We start from the raw sequence: 13,108 nt of genomic DNA, 5'->3' as shown, positions 1-13,108 counted from the left end.
GTACTGTTTTTTTTTTTACTTTTACAATGGTAACCAGGGTAAATATCGGGTTACTAAGCACGGCCCTGCGCTTAGTAACCCGATATTTACCCTGGTTACCATTGTAAAACATCGCTGGCATCGTTGCTTTTGCTGTCAAACACGACGATACACGCCGATCTGACGACCAAATAAAGTTCTGAACTTTCAGCAACGACCAGCGATATCACAGCAGGATCCAGATCGCTGCTGCGTGTCAAACACAACGATATCGCTATCCAGGACGCTGCAAAGTCACGGATCGTTATCGTTGTAGAGGGGCGGAGCGAGACAGAGGAGCGGACGGGGCGGAGCGAGACAGAGGAGCGGACGGGGCGGAGCGAGACAGAGGAGCGGACGGGGCGGAGCGAGACAGAGGAGCGGACGGGGCGGAGCGAGACAGAGGAGCGGACGGGGCGGAGCGAGACAGAGGAGCGGACGGGGCGGAGCGAGACAGAGGAGCGGACGGGGCGGAGCGAGACAGAGGAGCGGACGGGGCGGAGCGAGACAGAGGAGCGGACGGGGCGGAGCGAGACAGAGGAGCGGACGGGGCGGAGCGAGACAGAGGAGCGGACGGGGCGGAGCGAGACAGAGGAGCGGACGGGGCGGAGCGAGACAGAGGAGCGGACGGGGCGGAGCGAGACAGAGGAGCGGACGGGGCGGAGCGAGACAGAGGAGCGGACGGGGCGGAGCGAGACAGAGGAGCGGACGGGGCGGAGCGAGACAGAGGAGCGGACGGGGCGGAGCGAGACAGAGGAGCGGACGGGGCGGAGCGAGACAGAGGAGCGGACGGGGCGGAGCGAGACAGAGGAGCGGACGGGGCGGAGCGAGACAGAGGAGCGGACGGGGCGGAGCGAGACAGAGGAGCGGACGGGGCGGAGCGAGACAGAGGAGCGGACGGGGCGGAGCGAGACAGAGGAGCAGACGGGGCGGAGCGAGACAGAGGAGCGGACGGGGCGGAGCGAGACAGAGGAGCGGACGGGGCGGAGCGAGACGGCGGAGCGGACGGGGCGGAGCGAGACGGCGGAGCGAGACAGAGGAGCGGACGGGGCGGAGCGAGACAGAGGAGCGGACGGGGCTACAGAACCTAGCAAGACAATATAAGTGGAGAGAAAGGGAGGTTTGGGCCTTTTCTGTAGGAATTATACTCATTTATCTGACATTATCAGACGCCCAGTGTCAACCCTTAGGGTCCACACATGGATTGTGGGGGCACCAGCATTCCACTTGGTGAAGAGAAGTCCAGTGATGAGATGACATCTGCAGGGAGGTCACTGCTCGGTGGGGCACAGGATGGGGAAAAGTCACAATACCTAGAATAAAACAGAAAAAAAATCATGCAGAAAACTGGATACAAGTAGTGGCTGACACCAGTGGCCACCGGGCTAATACTGAAGAAAACAGAGTGGGAGGAGAGAATAAAGCCCGGGATCTGGAGACATTATTGTCACGCAGTGTCGCTCCCTGAGGTCATAGGTCAGTCATCAACCTGACGTCATGTGTGCCCAATAATATTAATGAGAAAACTTTTTTTTTTTTACATAAAAAAATAACAAAAAAACAAAAAACAAAAAAAAAACAGGACCGACTCCTCACCATCAGGCAGAGATTCTCATGTTAAGTAACATCAATCCATCAGATCTCCATCATCATTCATCCCCTCCCCTGTTCGCCCCCACACACAGCACTATACTTCCCTGCGCCCCCCACCGCAAGAGACATCACACACTGACCTGCACAGCACGTGACATCAGCCCCCCACACCACACAGACCCATGCGAGTAACATCAGCCCCTTTCTGCAGGTAGAGCCCCTGCACGCAGATCCCCCACGCAGGCAACATGACCCCCTTCCCAACAGACTCCAGCACACAGCCTCTCTTCCCCAGAGACACCCAGCATGCAGCCCCCCTTCCCAACAGACACCCAGCCCCGCTCGCAAGGAACATGACCCCCTTCCCACAGAGACCCCCAGCATGCAGTTACCCTTCCCCAGGCAGGCCCCCTCCAGCACGCAGTCCCAGGCAAGTAACATCACCCCTTCCCCAGGCAGGCCCCTCCAGCACGCAGTCCCAGGGAAGCAACATCTCCCCTGGCAGATCCCCCTTCCAGCATGCACATGCAGCCCCATGCAAGCATCACCACCCCATTCCAGCATGCACATGCAGCCCCATGCAAGTATCACCCCCTTCTCCCCAGGCAGACCCCCCTCCAGCATGCACATGCAGCCCCATGCAAGCATCACCACCCCATTCCAGCATGCACATGCAGCCCCATGCAAGTATCACCCCCTTCTCCCCAGGCAGACCCCCCTCCAGCATGCACATGCAGCCCCATGCAAGCAACATAACCCCTTCTCCCCAGGTAGACCCCCCTCCAGCATGCACATGCAGCCCATGCAAGCAACATTACCCCCTTCTCCCCAGGCAGACCCCCCTCCAGCCTCATGCAAGCAACATCACCCCCTTCTCGGTAGACTCCCCCCTCCAGCATGCAGCCCCATGCAAGCAACATCACCCCCTGCTCTACAGGCAGACCCCCCTCCAGCATTCACATGCAGCCCCATGCAAGCAACATCACCCCCTTCTCCCCAGACCGCCCCCCTCCAGCATGCAGCCCCATGCAAGCATCATCACTCCCATTCTCCCCAGCCCCCTGTCCAGCATGCACATGCAGCCCCATGCAAGCAACATCACCCCCAGCAGACCCCCCCTCCAGCATGTACATGCAGCCCCATGCAAGCATCACCACCCCTTTCTCTCCAGGCAGACCCCCCCCCCCTCTAGTATGCAGCCCCATGCAAGCATCACCCTTTCTCCCCAGACAGACCACCCTCCAGCATGTACATGCAGCCCCATGCAAGCAACATCACCCCTTCTCCCCAGGCAGACCCCCCCCCCCTCCAGCATGTACATGCAGCCCCATGCAAGCACCACCACCCCCTTCTCCCCAGGCTTCTCCCTCCAGCATGCAGCCCCATGTAAGCAACATCACCCCCAGCAGACTCCCAGTTCGTGCATCAACATCCACTTACCTGATCTGTGACCCCAAACACTCCAAATCTTGCCATGACATCCACAGCCTCCTCGTGTCTGCTCTGCTCTATGGAGGAAGAGGCGCCGCCCCTTCTGGTCACATGGGCATGACGTCAGCAGAGGTCCTTTAGCCGACTTGGATTTAGCTTCTGTAAACTGAGGGGAGAAGTCTGCACTGGTGAGCGGTAATGGGGGGGCAGGGACTGTGTGATAGAGGGGACAGGACTCAGTCCTGGGGGGCACCGGGACTCTGCACATTAGGGTACAGCCGGCTCCACATGTAAGAGCTGAGGGAGAAGTCTGCACTGGTGAGCGGTAATGGGGGGGAGCAGGGACTGTGTGATAGAGGGGACAGGACTCAGTCCTGGGGGGCACCGGGACTCTGCACATTAGGGTACAGCCGGCTCCACATGTAAGAGCTGAAGGGAGAAGTCTGCACTGGTGAGCGGTAATGGGGGAGCAGGGACTGTGTGATAGAGGGGACAGGACTCAGTCCTGGGGGGCACCGGGACTCTGCACATTAGGGTACAGCCGGCTCCACATGTAAGAGCTGAAGGGAGAAGTCTGCACTGGTGAGCGGTAATGGGGGAGCAGGGACTGTGTGATAGAGGGGACAGGACTCAGTCCTGGGGGGCACCGGGACTCTGCACATTAGGGTACAGCTGGCTCCACATGTAAGAGCTGAGGGGAGAAGTCTGCACTGGTGAGCGGTAATGGGGGGCAGGGACTGTGTGATAGAGGGGACAGGACTCAGTCCTGGGGGGCACCGGGACTCTGCACATTAGGGTACAGCCGGCTCCACATGTAAGAGCTGAGGGAGAAGTCTGCACTGGTGAGCGGTAATGGGGGAGCAGGGACTGTGTGCCAGATGGTGGAGCATTGGGACTTGGATTTGCTCTGATGATCACATGTGTGTATTACTGTGAAGATCTGTAAAACCTGCACTCATGTAATGACCACAGAGAGGCTACACATCCCCAACACACACCAGGACTATAATATTCCCTGGACATTCACATGCTCTTTCAATTATTATTATTATTATTTATATAGCACCATTAATTCCATGGTGCTGTATATGAGAAAGGTGTTACGTACAGAGTTATAGATATCGTTTACAGTAAACAAATTTACAATGACAGACTGGTACAGAGGGGAGAGGACCCTGTCCTTGCTGACTTACATTCTACAGGATAATGGGGAAGAGACAGAATGTGGTAAGGCGGCAGCTCGGGTGGTGGTGAGGCGGCAGAATGGATATTGCAGGCTGCAAGCTTTCCTGAAGAGATGGGTTTTCAGGTTCCGTCTGAAGGATCAGAGGGTGGTGGATAATCGGACGTGTTGAGGTGCGGAATTCCAGAGGATGGGGGATATTCGGGAGAAATCTTGGAGGCGGTTGTGTGAGGAACGTATAAGTGTGGAGAGTAGGAGGTCTTGGGAGGATCAAAGATTCCATGAGGGAAGATATTGGGAGATTACGGTAGTTCAGAGGTACAGTATAGGGAGGGGACAGGCTGTGAATGGCTTTGTAGATCAGTTTTAGTAGTTTGAACTGGAGTCGATGGGGAACTGGGAGCCAGTGGAGGGATTTGCAGAGGGGAAAAAAAGGGGAGTAGCGAGGAGAGAGGTGGATTAGCTGAGCAGCAGAGTTGAGGACAGACTGGAGTGGTGAAAGAGAGGTTAGCTGGGAGGCCACAGTGGAGGACGTTGCCTTAATCGAGGCGGGAGATGATGAGGGCATGCTCAAGAGTTTTGGTAGATTGTGGGCTGAGGAAGGGATGGATTCTGGCAATATTTTTTAGTTGGAGGTGGCAAGAGTCTGGACGTGCGGTTTGAAGGACAGGGCAGAGTCTCGAGTTACCCCGAGGCAGCGTATTTCAAGTGGGGGAGAGAGCGTGATGCCGTTTACCATAATAGACAGATCAGGTAGGGGGGATACTAGAGATGGGGGAAAAATGATGAGTTCCATGGGAACTTTGAGTCGTCCTAGGCCAAAGGTATAGATGGAAAAAAGTAGGGACCCTAAGACAGAGCCTTGAGGGACTCCAACAGAGAGAGGGCGGGATGATGAGGTAGTGTGGGAGTGGGAAATGCAAAATGTGCGGTCGGAAAGGTATGAGGCAATCCAGGTCAGGGCAAGGTCTTTGATGCCAAGGGAAGAAAGAATCTGTAGCAGTAGGCAGTGGTCGACTGTGTAGAATGCAGAGGACAGGTCGAGAAGGAGGCGGACGGAGAACTGTCTTTTAGTTTTGGCTGTAAGTCATTAGTAATTTTGGTCAGGGCAGTTTCGGTGAAGTGGTGGGGGCGGAAGCCAGATTGGAGGTTGTCAAGGAGAGAAGTGTCCTTAATTCTGTGCACTATATGTCCTATTGGGGCTCTCTGTTAGAGAAACAGGACAAACTGAGAGAGATGATGGGGTCTCATCGCCACATGACAGAAAACCCCTTTACCTGTGGCCAAACATTGCATTGTTCCAGGACACAACATATACAATATGAAAGTTGTTATATCAACCCCTTTACAACTGCCAATATGCTACTCTGTGGTCATGTGATGACCCCTAGGTATGGTGGCCTGTGAGATTCAGCTATAAGCGGACTCTCATAAGTACTGCAGTGTATGAGACGATCAATCAAAATAAAAATTATACATGCTTTACTTTTTTTCTCTAATACCCTTTACACAAGCCCCACACAAAACGTGTAAAAGCATTACTTACACGCACATTCCCAGAGTTTTAAAGAATAAAATAATTATGACCCTTTCAGCAGAGGAGGCATACACTTCCCTTGCTTTTGAGCAGTGAGAACGACATTCCTGTAGTGCTCTTCCTCCTCACTTTTGTTTCTGGAGCTCTCGTTACATTCCTGTCCATGGGATAGATCCGGCTACAAAGAAGTCAGAAGGCCTTGGGTCCGGGTTAACAAGTCCAACTTTACTGTGCAATTCATTTACACATGGCTATAGCATACAGATTAAGACGGTCTCTTTTTAGTGGTGTTCCCTTGGTTTTGTGCCCCATCAGTCCTTGTCCAAGTCCTGTCCTGAGACCCACCATCTTTGCCCCACTCCGTGACCCGGCTGACAAATTCTTCATCAGGGAGACAGAGGCATGACTCTCTATGCCTTTTCTTGACCTTAAGCTCAAAACTGTCACAGCATCTTGACTTGACGTGGCTGGAGATGTGCCCTCATTCTTGTAGGAAACTTGCACTGACTGAACTCGTTCTTCTCTACTGCACCTTCGTTGCACTGGAAACTCCTTACTCTGCTATGTTTAGTCTTAGGCTGGGGTCACACTAGCGTATTGCATCCGATGCGAGAGCATCAGATGCGATATAATGACACTCGGCTCCTGCTTGCAGCAGAGCAGGAGCCGAGTGTCATGCGTCTGTGCTCCGATTCTCTCGCACAGGGAGGATCGGAGCACAGATGTGGAGGAGGCGGAGAAATGAATTTCTCCATCTCCTCCATTGCTGGGGTCCACTTATAACGCACATCACTCGGATGATAGCGCACACCACTGGGATATCTCACTCGCACCCATAGGCTTATATGGGTGCCAGTGAGCCGAGAGTTTTCCTCGGTCTGAGACAATCGCAGCATGCTGCGATTGTCTCGGACCGAGGAAAACGGCCGACAAAAAGTCGACTGCTGGGAGCTGCCCCATAGCTTAACATTGGTCCAAGTGCACTGCGATTTTTTTTTTTATCGCATTGCACTCAGCCGTTTAAAACGCCAGTGTGACGCCGGCCTTACTCTTCACTCCACCCAGAACTTGCACTTACTGAGTCTTAGACTCTGACTAACTAACTAACATTTTCTGTAAAACCAGATCTAACCCTCCTAAACTGTGGGCTAATCCAAACTCACTATCTAATCCCTAGTGTAGTGCAAACTGTATCTCTATTTACTGTATGGTTCCCCTAGTGGACAGACTTCCTGCATTCCCAGGGACGGCCTTAGGCATAGTCTGTAGGAGAACCGAACACACAAGACTGGCCATAAGGATAAAACATAACATTGCTTTTATCACATTAATAACATTAATAGATAAAACGTCACACAACATCCTAACAATCCTTTGTTGCCACGAAGTGGTCATTATCAAAGCCTCCTCGCTCCAGAAGCACCCCCAGCTAGGCGCCCTATGACCGAGGCAACCCCTACAGCAATCGTTCCAATATGGATTTCACCCCCCAAAAATTATTAGCCTGTTACTCCAGATTTCATGGTCGACCCAGGAATCCAATTTGAAGCTACATGCCTCACTGAAGTGGACTTTTTCACATTTTTCTTTCATTGGGGAAATAATTCATTTTATGGTGGCCCAGACAAATTTGAATGTCCATCAATTTTTCACCCCAAAAAAACACGTCATCATAGAGGGGAATATGAAAGTATCCAATTTAACATTGTAAACCCTGCCCAGAGAAACCTGGCCTTTACATTAAGAATTGTTTCAAAGTGTACCACACTTGCATAAATTTAAAAAGTTTGGTTTTACACTGTTGACACAACACAATTTTATAATCTGATGTTCTCCGCACAACTTACACATTACCACCACATCACAAATTCATACACCAGTAAAACTAAAAGCATTATAATAATTATTATAACTATGCATCTAGATAAATTTCCACTGTTTAGGTATTAGGGTTGAACAATTAATATAATGTTCAATTCTCTAGTTGCCTACTCCTGGCCTAATGGATATTGATCATGTGCACTAAAGAAATACACCAGACACAGTCAGCTGTAACTCTCCTTGATCAATGTGTGGCTCAGCTCCAAGAAGGGAAGTTTATTAGTCAAACACAATGTTATATATCTCCTGTAAGGGGGCTCGGTTAGCTCTAAAATGGGAGTGATCGGATGTATTCCATTGGTTAGTGGGTTGGGCATGAGCAAGTCCATGGGCGGATCCATGAGGTCATCAGGGTGGGTTGGTCCGTGAGGTCATCAGGGTGGGCGTCGCTGTGGGTGGATCCATGAGGTCATCAGGGTGGGCGTCATCTTGGATACCAGAGCACACGGCATGCTGATACAGGAAATGGCGGCCATCTTTAGTGTCTTCATTGTTCATCTTGGATACCAGAGCACACGGCTCTGATACAGGAAATGGCAGCCATCTTAAGTGTCTTACTTTGTCTGAGGAAAACTTATGTAAGGTTAAACAATACATGTTATGGGTTGCTTCTCTCAATTACCTTATGTCTTGAGGTTAATTAAGTATTTGATCTTTATGGCTCTCCTCAACATAGGCACATCAGGGGCTCTCCAAACACAACATGACGCCTTCATCAAAGTCTGCGTTCTAAAATGCCACTCCTTCCCTTCAAAGCCATGCCATGTGCCGAAACAGTAGCTTTTCCCCAGATATGGGGTATCCGGGTACTTGGCAGAAATTGCACAACAATTTTTGGGCTGTTGGAGCTTGCTGCACCAGGCTCAGCGTAAAATAGCGGCGCAAGCCATGATCCGCCATTTATACAGGATGAGTCAAGTGTTGCACCAGCCAATTACAGCCGTGCCCACTGCCTAAAAGCTTGCTGATTGGCTGTGCTGCAGCCTTTCAACAAACCTTATTCGGCACCTTTTCAGATTTCGGCATCTTCCGGTACGAACCCTGAACTTTACAGTTTGGTTTCGCTCATCGCTGTTCAGATAGTTTGTTATACCATGCCTGATGAAGAGACCTAAGACCAGGTTCTCATTGCCTTAAAGCAGCCCGTTCAACACATACACGCCATCGCGTTATGCTATACCGCTAGCGCAGATGATTCATCTGTGCTAGCGGTGACGGAGCCTCAGACGCTGCAGCCCGCGTCCGAGGCTCCGTCACTGAATGACGGCACATCGCTAGCGCATGACGATTATGGCATGCGTTGGCGATGCGCCCGATAATGGGGGTTAATGGCAGCGTTCACGGACTGCGTTGCATGCGGCATTTAGCCGCGGTGCAACGCAGTCCGTCTATCGGACTGTCATAACGCAATGTGAACCCAGCCTAAGAAGTCTTGACAGCTTGTTTTGTAACATGATTAAATTTATTTTACTTAGCCAATAGAAGGTATTGTAACTAGAAGCTTATTATTTTGTTTTGTATTACTTTTTATATACAGACTACACTGATGTCAGTTTGTCTGTATGTTATTGCTGATCTCTATATTTATTCCATTATTATTGCTATTGTTCATTGTATGCCGTGAGATGGGATAGTCAAGGAATCAGAGGTCAGATACCAGGAAGGTACGTCATAAATAGAAAGAAGAGACAATGATATAGTCAGTAAAGTTCTGAGGTCAGAATACCAGGATGATAGCAGATCAGAGTAGAAGGTGTTAAACAGCCCCGTAGAATGTAAGTCCTCTCCTCTTCGTACCAGTCTGTCATTGTAAATTTGTTTATTGTTAACGATATCTATAACACTGTATGTAACCCCTTTCTCATGTACAGCACTATGGAATTAATGGTGCTATATAAATAAATAACAATAACAGACGGATGGTCAGAACGAGGTCCAAGGTCAGGCAACAAAATATCTACAAACAGAACACAAGGCACATAGAGACAAACCACAGAGAGAAGAACCACACAGAAGCTGAAGGTACATCTGACAGAGGTCTGGGAGAAACAGCTCTGTTAAATAGCCTGGCAATCACCTGGGATAATGAATTCCTGGAGACAGCCAGTGTCTCCTAGTCTCAGATTGGACAGCCAAGCTGTTAATCAACACACTGACAGCTCAGCAAGCCTCTGCACCACACTGGATAACTGAGCTATCAGTATCTGTATTCCAGAAATACTGAGGGGTGGAACCATGACAATCGTCCTTCCGCTTCCAACCTTTTCTTGTCCTTCTTTGTTTCCAGTCCCACTCTACTACCTGTACTGGGAACAAAAGGGGCAGTACTGCAGAATGGAGCATAAATAGTAAGAAAGTAGTAATAAATGGGTTAAATTATTTAAAAAGCGCCAAAGTTGAGCATGTAACAAAAATAATAGGTGGCTGTGGAGCACCTGATATACAAAGAACCTACAATAATTGTGTACAGCCAAGAAGAGGTACAAAAGTACTATATATAATTGAATAGAAATAGTACATAAATGACAAGTCTTTTAAAAATAAGGAAAACGCTAGAGAGCAACAAACACAGCAGGAGGGGAAGCGAGTACATAATAATGATGGTGTAAGGACAATGTATACAAATGAGTACATAATGGGAGAACGATGTCATTCATCCAATAACACAAGGCCAAGTAATAGTCGTATATGGCGAGGTAAAGCTAGAGTTTGTGAGTAAGGGCTGCAAATATGAAGAGAAAAAGTAAAGGTGTAATATTTATCCATATGTTCCTCCTGCCTGGATGGCGTCAGCCCCAATGTGCGTTTCGGCGCTAGTCTTCATCAGGGGGTGCCATCAAACCCGTGGAGAGAACTATTTAACATCCCGTGAGCCAATTAGAACTGCTCGGTCACAATATATCATTGCCGAAAATGGAGCAGTCACTGGACAGCTTCCGAAGGCGAACACACCCTGTTCCACGTCATTGAAGGTGGGATGGGTTACGTGATGGCAAACCCGACCTTGTCAGTGACAACGTCAGGGAGGATGAGATGAGAGCCACACCATGCTCGGATATAGACGCGGTAGAGAATGTGCTGACCCGATGGAGATCAGCGATTCGCACAGGCAAGAAAGGCAGAGACTTAGTGAAAAATGCCCAGGCAGGAGGAATGTGGCAAGAAAGCAGATTGGAACTAGAGATGAAGAATCAGGGCTGGGAAACGGGAACTAAAACCATCTTGTATACATGTCACCTCTCTGCTCTCCAGAATCCCAGAGTGTCTATCAGCCATATCCTCCTTCTTCTCATCTCGCTTCCTGAAGCTCAATGTGGACAAATCTGAACTCATTATCTTTCCTCCATCACACATATCTTCCCTACCTGATCTATCTATCAAAATAAATGAAATCACATTTTCCCCTGTCCCCAAAATTTGCTGCCTCGGAGTAACCCTTGACTCTGCCCTGTCCTTCAAACCGCACATCCAAGCTCTTGCCACCTCCTGTTGCCTCCTGCTCAAAAATATTTCCAGAATCCGTCCTTTCCTCAACCGACACTCTACCAAAATGCTCGTGCATGCCCTAATCATCTCCCGCCTCGACTACTGCAACATACTCCTCTGTGGCCTACGTTCTAACACTCTCGCACCCCTCCAGTCCATCCTTAACTCTGCTGCCCGACTAATTAATCTCTCTCCTCGCTACACTCCTGCTTCCCCTCTTTGCAAATCCCTTTCCCAGCATATCCAGTTTAAATTACTAACACTGACCTACAAAGCCATCCATAACCTGTCTCCGCATATTTTCACACTAATCTCTCAATATCTTCCCTCACGTAATCTCCGGCCCTCCCAAGACCTCCTCCTCTCCTCCACGCATATTCGCTCCTCACCCAATCGCCTCCAAGACTTCTCCCGAATATCACCCATCCTCTGGATTTCAGTGCCCCAACACGTCCGGTTATCCGCTACTTTTGGATCCTTCAAAAGAAACCTGAAAACCCACCTCTTCAAAGACGCTTACAGCCTGTAATGACCACACGGCAACCTCAACACCATCGGAGCTACTGCAACCCTCGACCTACTGTCTCCTTCCCCATAATCCTGTAGAATGTAAGTCCGCAAGGGCAGGGTCCTCTTCCCTCTGTACCAGTCTGTCATTGTTAGTTTTGTTTACTGTAAGTGATACTTGTATTTTGATGTAACCGCTTCTCATGTACAGCACCATGGAATTAATGGTGCTATATAAATAAATAATAATAAAATAATGTGACAGACGGTGTGACTTTGTGCACTGAGGATCACGTTTGGATCAGTTGTTACATACAGACCACAATGATGTCAGTTTGTCTGTATGTTATTGCTGATCGCATTTTATTTAATCCTTTATTAATTATCTCTATCTTTGCATTGTCTTTTCAATATTGTCCCCCCCTCCCTCTTTTCCCACTCTGCTATCTGTACTGGGTAACTCCTGTATACGGGGTTAATATCCTCCATATCCGCCCTCTTTTCTGTACATCCTGATATCTCTGACCCTGTGCACATGTGACCAAAGGGTCAGTTACATCGCTGCTCTGTGTGCGCACTTCTATATTGTTGTGTTTATTATTTTTTAGGGAGAGAAAGACGCACACTCTTTCTATAATGGAGATTCAGACCGGACATGGATTTAATCCACAAGCGACATCATAAAGATAAACAGTCGCACTCAAATTTTTCAATCATCATGTGATTATTTCAATCACAAAAAAATGCAATAAATTCACCGCAGTCAGGTCATATGAGGAAGACAAAGGTAACGTTTCGGCCCTATCTTGGGTCTTTTTCAAACCTTGCTGGAAAATGAATATACAACAGTGGTGAGTATACACGGAGTGAACATGCAATTCTACAAAAACAAGATACATATTTAAATAATCCCAATGTCGGGCCCAAATACCAATTATAAGGTATAGCATACAGTATATCTTACACCTTATAATTGGTATTTGGGCCCGACATTGGGATTGTATTGTCCTTTTATTTCTATTTTTCATCTGGGACCTGCCATAGCAAAATTCTCTCCATCTCCCTGGTATGTTTCACTGGATACTTAAGCATCATATTCAGCGCTTATCGCTTGACTATATTGATAACAAGCCCACTACCTTTACTCCACCAACATGGGACTCGTTATATGCTTTATTCTTTTGACATGTTTATATAATTATACAGCACACATGGGACTTCATTTATTTTATTTTTATATGTGTCTTGTTTTTGTAGAATTGCATGTTCACTCCGTGTATACTCACCACTGTTATATATTCATTTTCCAGCAAGGTTTGAAAAAGACCCAAGATAGGGTCGAAACAATACCTTTGCCTTCCTCATTTGACCTGACAGTGGTGAATTTCTTGCACTTTTTGTGATTGAAATAAATCTTTCTTCTTTACTAAAGATATGATTTTTTGAGTGCGACTGTTTATCTTTATAATTTT

General features: G+C 48.8%; 1 protein-coding gene across 2 annotated transcripts in view; it reads left to right on the top strand.

The window, feature by feature from the left end:
• The first annotated feature begins 3,113 nt into the window (after positions 1-3,113).
• LOC143767273 (uncharacterized) overlaps positions 3,114-13,108 on the top strand; it is a 35,560-nt gene continuing 25,565 nt past the window's right edge. Inside the window, exon 1 of one of the 2 annotated variants that reach the window (XM_077255480.1) lies at positions 3,114-3,230. The gene's annotated coding sequence lies outside the window, so the exon portion shown is untranslated. The remainder of the gene's footprint in view (positions 3,231-13,108) is intronic. The other variant, XM_077255481.1, reaches the window with a different exon arrangement.

This window comes from Ranitomeya variabilis, chromosome 4 (assembly GCF_051348905.1).
Source record: "Ranitomeya variabilis isolate aRanVar5 chromosome 4, aRanVar5.hap1, whole genome shotgun sequence".
Lineage (NCBI taxonomy): Eukaryota > Metazoa > Chordata > Amphibia > Anura > Dendrobatidae > Ranitomeya > Ranitomeya variabilis.
Note: the sequence above shows the minus strand (reverse complement) of the source record. Positions and strands in the feature narration are given on the sequence as shown.